The sequence below is a fragment of the Epithele typhae genome (genome assembly GCF_022376455.1).
Source record: "Epithele typhae strain CBS 203.58 chromosome Unknown BXZ73scaffold_121, whole genome shotgun sequence".
Lineage (NCBI taxonomy): Eukaryota > Fungi > Basidiomycota > Agaricomycetes > Polyporales > Epitheliaceae > Epithele > Epithele typhae.
Window position 1 is genome coordinate 41,705 of NW_025954312.1, and position 6,895 is coordinate 48,599.

General features: G+C 57.7%; 1 non-coding gene across 1 annotated transcript; it reads right to left on the minus strand.

Moving 5' to 3' along the window:
- Positions 1 to 6,152: 6,152 nt before the first annotated feature.
- BXZ73DRAFT_t203 lies at positions 6,153 to 6,250 on the minus strand. The gene has a single exon. It is a non-coding gene; the product is annotated as a tRNA-Cys (tRNA).
- Positions 6,251 to 6,895: the final 645 nt, after the last annotated feature.

The following is a 6,895-nucleotide window of genomic DNA, read 5'->3' on the forward strand; positions in this document are numbered from 1 at the left end:
TTGTGTTCATGGCTAGGGCAACGACGGAGTAGAACACGGGGCATTCGAACAAGGAGCATGTGTCGGGCGTCTCCCACGCCTCTGAGCGACACTGTGGTCGTAGTCGACAGAATTCCGCCCACCATCTCGACTCTCCTCCTCCCCCTCCCCCTCTCCCCTTCCCCCCTCGTGCCGTCAGCGACGTCTCTTGTTTCTTCCTCGCCTCGCTTTAGCTCAACCGCTTTGGTTGCACCCACAAAGTCATACGCACACGGTCTGTATGCCATCGTCAATTCAACCAACTACGTCACCTTTTGATCTGCAGTATCACCCGGTCAACTATCTCCACGACACCTGTAGGAGCTATCGGCATCCTTGCATCAAAGCTCAGCGCTCAGGACGCTCTCGTGGATGGGTGAGTCTTGGCATCTTGTAGTACCCAGGCCGTGACTTGTCCACCGTGCTTTGGGCGAGATATTCATCCCAAGCAAGCTACACGCCTGAGGCTGGCGTGACCAAGTTCAGCCTTTGGGATGTGTCCTTCTGAGACAAGGGCGAAAACTCACACTTTGGCCTCCAGAATGCTAACTCGTCACGGGAATCCTCTCTCCCTGCCCCACGTCGGACCTTAATGTGATCATCGGTGAACTTTCCGCACAGCGAGCATCCTTGGAACTCACATACCAATCGAAGATAAGAAACTACTCGGTCGTCGTCCATATGGTGGTATGATCAAGGGTTGCTGCCAACACCGAAGGTGGTCGGATGTCCTGGTATGTCCACGTTGCTCCCGAGTATTTCGCATACAGCCAGATCGGCGCCGTCCAGCATGCTCCTCGTCAGTAGTTGCATGGTGGTACGGGTACGGTCTGGACCTTGGGCCCTTGATGATACGGCGGTGTAGATTCAAGGGCCTCTCGCTATGCAACAGCACAGTGCCTCGCTGAAATGGGTCACCTGTGACCTGGCTAACCACTGCATTGGATGCGGGGGTTAGCTAGGTTACGCCGCGCTGCACAGGGTGCGAAGCAGACTAGTCGCGTCTTCTCTGCACACCCGCACGGTCCAGAACGGCTCCATCTGGAGTGCTCTTGCATGCCTGTGGGGTTGAGAGGCGCAATCGGATGCAATCGGCATTGCTTGCGCCGGCATTGAAACGCCGGCGAGACGTGGGTGACAATGTGACCTAGCTCTGCTTGATATTCTGGAAACCGCCGAAGCCGCTTGTCGTCGCGCGGTGCGGCGGGACCCAGGGACGTTCTCGGCACCGCCGCCGAACAGAACGGTACTGCACTGGCATCGCAGGGCCTGCCGCCTCAAGAGAGGAGGCGACAGTAGTAGAACATACTCTCGGCTGTCGGACCGTCAACACGCCGTTGCCACGCTTACTAGGCAGGTTTTGTGCGCATGGGACTTGTCGGCTTATCGTCTAGACTTTGGTCGTGAGATAGGCGTCCATGCCCAGTAGCAACGTGCGTTTGAATCATGTTTTTGGTCCACCATGCTCCCGCTCGGCTCCAGAGGCACCCCAGACCGACGGGGTACTTTATGTAACAATTACCGAATACCATTCTGTGCTTTCTGGATATAGTTTGCACAACGTTGTGGGCCTGCGCCCATAGTTGTAAACAATGCCTTTTTGACATGATGTCCTCTATGACCGCAACGTCTCGGCTTCGCACGGGTCGAAGCACCTCACTATCGTATCCCATGTCTGCGGTCAATTGCATATCTGATTAAACGTGAGCAATAACGCTTGAACTAGACACCTCGTAGCCAGTGCTTCATCTTGTCAACTCTGACACGAAGAACGCTCATGTAATTGGAAAGCAAGAATGGACAACATAACAAGCGTGCGCTACTCAGCACGTCAAGCGTCCTCTCGGTATCCTCGAGGTGGCCATACTACGCCGACGGCGACTACGGACCACCGTCCCCATACCATTCCACGTCGGTAAACCACTTCTCCGCCCTCTCTGGTTCCGGCCGCGACTCTGGTTCCGAGTCATCTTCCCCGCGCGCGTCCCAACCCTGCGCCCGACTGGACCCATCGCCCTCCACAGCATTCGCAACCTCGGATTCCGGAACCGCTCCATAGGCTGCGCCGGGCATGCGCGAGTCCCGGTGCACCGGCTCGCGCGGACCGAGCGGAGGTCCCAGTCTCCCGCGCGCGACCGCGAGCTGCAGCGAGTTGAGCGGGCCCCCGGCCGCCTGCGCGGCGAGCCCCGCGCCGCCAACGGGGGGCGACGACGGACCCAAGAGCGTCGCGCCCGCGTCGTCCGAGAGCATAGGCGGGCTCCCTGCGGGCGCGGGCGCGAGCGAGGCGCCCAGTCCCGTGTTAATCCCGATTCCGATCCCCATGCCACAGCCCGTCCGTGCGGGCGCAGGCAGACGTGTCCTCGCCGCCGCCGCCGCCGCCGCCGCCGCCTCGCTCTGGTACAGCACCCACGCGTGCCACATCTCCGGGGATGCGGGCGTGCGCACTTGAGGCGACGGGCGCTCGACGGGTGGGGAGCGGTGCGCGTTCTCGGCATTCGCGCGGGGCGCAGGGCGCGAGGCGTGGAAGCGGCCTGTGGGGGAGGGCCCGGGGAGGGGAGGGGAGGGAGAGGCGTTGGGGGCTGACCCGGCCCCGGGAACTGCGGCGCGGTGCGCGGCGCGGGGGACGCGCACGCTCGCGAAGGGCGTGAGGCGTGCGGTGTGGTGCACACTGCCGTGCGTCGCGCGGGTGGAGGACGGGCTCGCGCGCTCGTCCAGGCCGACGTCAGGGGAGAAGCCGGGGACCGAGATCGTGATGGAGAGCGAGCAATGCGGGGAGGAGATCGAGGACGTGACGAGGGCACGCGCGGGGGTGCTCGAGCGCGCGGTGACTGTGCAGCAGGGGCAGCCGCACGGGACGCTCGGGTCCGCACCGCGCACGCACGTTGTGCTCCGCGCGCGCGGGCGGAGGCGAGTTCCAACGGCGAGGGGCTGTGGGGACGTGACGATGGGCGAGTCGGCGGAGGAGGCGAAGGTGGATGGGTGGAAGGAGTGCCAGGAGTAGTCACGGGAGGGAGCGAAGCTGATCGCCGTATTACTACAATCCGCCGCGAGCTGGTTGATCCCGTGGTCTACCGCGCGTGTCTTGCGGCGCGTGTGCCAGCGGCAGAGGAGGACGAACGTGGCGAGGAGCGACACGCCGACGAGGATCGCGCAGGCAGATGCGGCGTAGAGGAGGACGGAGGGGCCGTGAGGCATCTTGAATGGCGGAAGAGCGACAGAACTTGATAGAGAAGGCGGATGGCTGGCGCAAAGCAGCAAGCAGGGCTACTCCAATGCTCGAGAAGACCGGCGGCTGACTGGCGGGGGCAGAGGCTTGCAGAGTTTTGGAAAAGACTGGCTCCGCCTGCGCTATCGGCACAGATGGTGTTATCCGTGCCCTACTATAATCAGCTGACTGGACACTGTGGACCTCATTATACGGTAAGACTCACCTCAAGGCTGATTCAATCTATATTGAGTGCAAAGATTACTCTAGACATAGGTCGGTGGAATACAACGACAAAAAATGAAACAACCTCCTTCAAAGTTGATGTGGACACATCTGGGCGATTATCGACAATACGAAGGACCAATTTCTTGAGACTTGCGAAGCGCTCGACCGCTTGCGCGAGGTCAGTCCAACAGGGCATGTCGAACGAAAGTCGGTCACCATCAGACACGGCTTGAAAGTAGAATTCGAGTTCCTCCAGGTTGAAGGCGACACTGGGAAGCACGTCGTTGGCGAACATCCCGAGAATGAAACGATTGATTGATAAATCCACTTGATCAGCATGCACAGCGACGTTGGACTTGCAGCGGAAGCGGTGCAGGTTGGGCAGAGCCTGTACAGCGCCGCTTTGAACGTCGGAGGGATTGTGGTGCTCTGTCAACAACCGCGTCAGGGTGCTTGGTAAAGACACGGGAATATCCACTTACGGAAGCAAGTGATCCCGAAGTCGATGATGCTGGGGCCGACATTCACAAGCATCCATTGGAGTGACTGCATGTAGAGGTTTCCATCGTCTTGGAACGTCAAGGAGCGTGTTGTCGCGGACGTTAGAAGTCGAGCAAGAGAGTAGCATAGTAGCGGTACTGTGGGTACGCTATGAATCAGCTGGATGCTCAAGGCCCGGATGTCGTATGAGGGTATAGTGCGCTCGAGAGGCCCTTCTGGCACCAGTTGGTCGTCGAGGTCCGAGTCATTCGGGTACAACTTCATTGTTGGGGTCCAACGTACATCCGCACGGTCGACACGGAAGACGGCGAGCAAAGACAGCAAAGGGATCATCCCCACCGCGCAATCCAGGATGAGGAAGTCCTCAAGATGCCATCGAACTGGCGAAGGTGGTCTTGGCATCCGATCACCCTGTCGTGGAGGTTCAACGGAGAGCCTCTGTAGACGCAGATATCGAAGACTTGGGAGGCACCCGATAATGTAGAGAAGACGATCGGTCGTGATGAAGCATTGGCTACCGGTGTTCGGCCAGACACTCGGACCAAGAGTAAGCCTTTGAACATGAGGAGAGATATGGATATTGATCTCGAAGAAAGTCTTGAGAGACTTGAAGTTACTTATCCTTGTGAGAGCGTGCATCGATTGCGGAGAAGAGACGGGGACCGACGACCTGCCTCCAGCGACGGCATAGCAGAGAACGGGTTGCGAGAGCGACTGTCGAGTCGTTGAGGTAGTCGGCAATGCAAATCAAAAGCTCTGTCGGAAGGTGTTCCATGAGAGCTTGAAACGATGTCCGTAAGCACGCTGCAGCCGCACTGCCGGCGGTGCGCCGGCCAGCCTTACTCGGAGCATAAAACTTTCATCGGCGATAACGGCTTTCCCAAGCGGAGTGTGAACCTCATTGCTGGACTTGAATCCGAACGTGTATGTGACATTGTAACATCCTTGCCATAGACTATCGCCGCAACTGACAAGAATGCCGACGAAGAAAGTACAGGACCTATTCAATGGCATCCCCGCCCTCAGGTAGCCCATCGTCTTATGTCGATTATGGCCATACGTACTACACGCCCGCATCTAATCCGTTCGAGGCACGGGCATCTCACTGCATTCCGACAAGAGATACTAGTAGAGCTCAAACGAACAGAAGTCGTGAAATAGACGCGCCGACTGGTCATCAACCTCCTCAAATGCAGTAAGCGTGTCTCCACTGAGGTCGACGCCGTCGCGCACATGGTCGGCGCAATACTCAGACTGTAGGACTTCCGGCATGTGACCCTCAACGGCCTCACCGGGCTCTTCACACACTCATCCGAGCCTCCAGTGTCCGTGGCCGCCGCGCCGACACCTCCAGAAGGCGCACACACCCTCGAACGCCGCCTGCTGCAAAAATTGGGCCCAAGCATGTCATTTTCGTTAGATCTTGGGGACAGCGCCAGAGTCAACCCCCTCCGATCGCACTCTTCTCCGACATTGACGACGCGCACCTCCTTCGCTTCCCCACAAGACTACTCGCTCTCTCAAAGCCAACCTTGGTCTGCCAAGCACTCGGTTTTCTGCCTCCGGATCGAGGCTTAGGTCGCCGGATCGCCTTCTACGCGCCGTCAGTTAGCTATGTGCCTGTCCGTGGTCCGAGAGCTCCCGCTCGGAGTCTGTCTCCCCCACACATCCTTCACATCCTACCTCCCGCGTTGTCAGCCGTGTGGGCCGAACCGGAACAAGCAATGGTTCACAGCCGTGCGCCTCGTGGAGGCTTCCGAGGCGCGGTCCTCGAAGACGAGGGGGTTAGAGGTGACCGCTCTAGGTGTAGTGAGTGTAACGCTTTATGTTTTGAGCCCGGGCATAGCTGGCGTCTAGGGTCCTTCTACAGTGGGAAATGATCAACCAATATCTCCGTGGGTTTCACGATGAAGCGAAGGGAGAGAGGCGACTGGTACGTGGGGGAGGGGGAAATTTTACGTCCATGTTCGTCAAGCAACACTGCAGGAAGAATATGTACATCCGAGATCTTCTTCATAGTATTAGTTGTTCTCAAGTGGCGAAATTCACACCCGTAAAGTTTGCTGGAGACCGTCGAAAATCAAGTCTTTCTGCATCGAGGATTGATTAATGCCCCACTGACACTTCGGCGAAAATACGAAGACGTCGCTGCCTTTACAGATCACTCCAAGCGACCACATCAGTTTGATGACAAAAAAACAGGGCCCACCGTGGTTCGAACACGGGACAACACGATAAGCTGATCAGGAGTATCTAATCAAGCTGCAATCGTATACTCTACCACTGAGCTATAAGCCCTTAGAGCCACAGATATGGCGTAAACACATGACTAGCCCTTAAAGTCCCTGAATACGAAGTTGCCGCAGTTGCAGCTTGTGGCATGGCACGCACTTACAGCTGCGGCTTGCTCTTCCACTACCACCACTTGCTCCTTCCGATGCCACCCTCGAAGCGATCACGACCAGCAGACTGCAACGGTCATTCGAAATCTACTCCGGAATGTTTCATCGCTTCTGTTCCGCTGGAGATCCTGGCAGAAATGCTGTCTTACACTGTGTCTCCACGAGACGTACTTGCCGTTGCGCGCACTTGCAAATACTTCTGCGCGGCACTGGTGAACAATCCTTCGACAACATTCATTTGGCGACAAGCCCGCGCCCGTTGTTTACCCAAGCCCATACCCGATTTTCCGTCTAACTTCACAGAGGCATCGTTCGCTGCGTTCCTCTTTGACCACAAAACATGCGACGTACGTGTACTCTCACTTCCGAATCGCCTTGCTCATATGGCGCCCAGGTCTGTGGCGACCGAGTGAGGGGCATGTATCGCTCGTTCTCGCTCCGAATCGTGGTTTGTAGCAAGGTGTGATCTGATATACATCGCGCATATATGCATGGAGGTTAATCCTTGCACACGCAGCAAGCATGTCAGGGCGCATGGAAG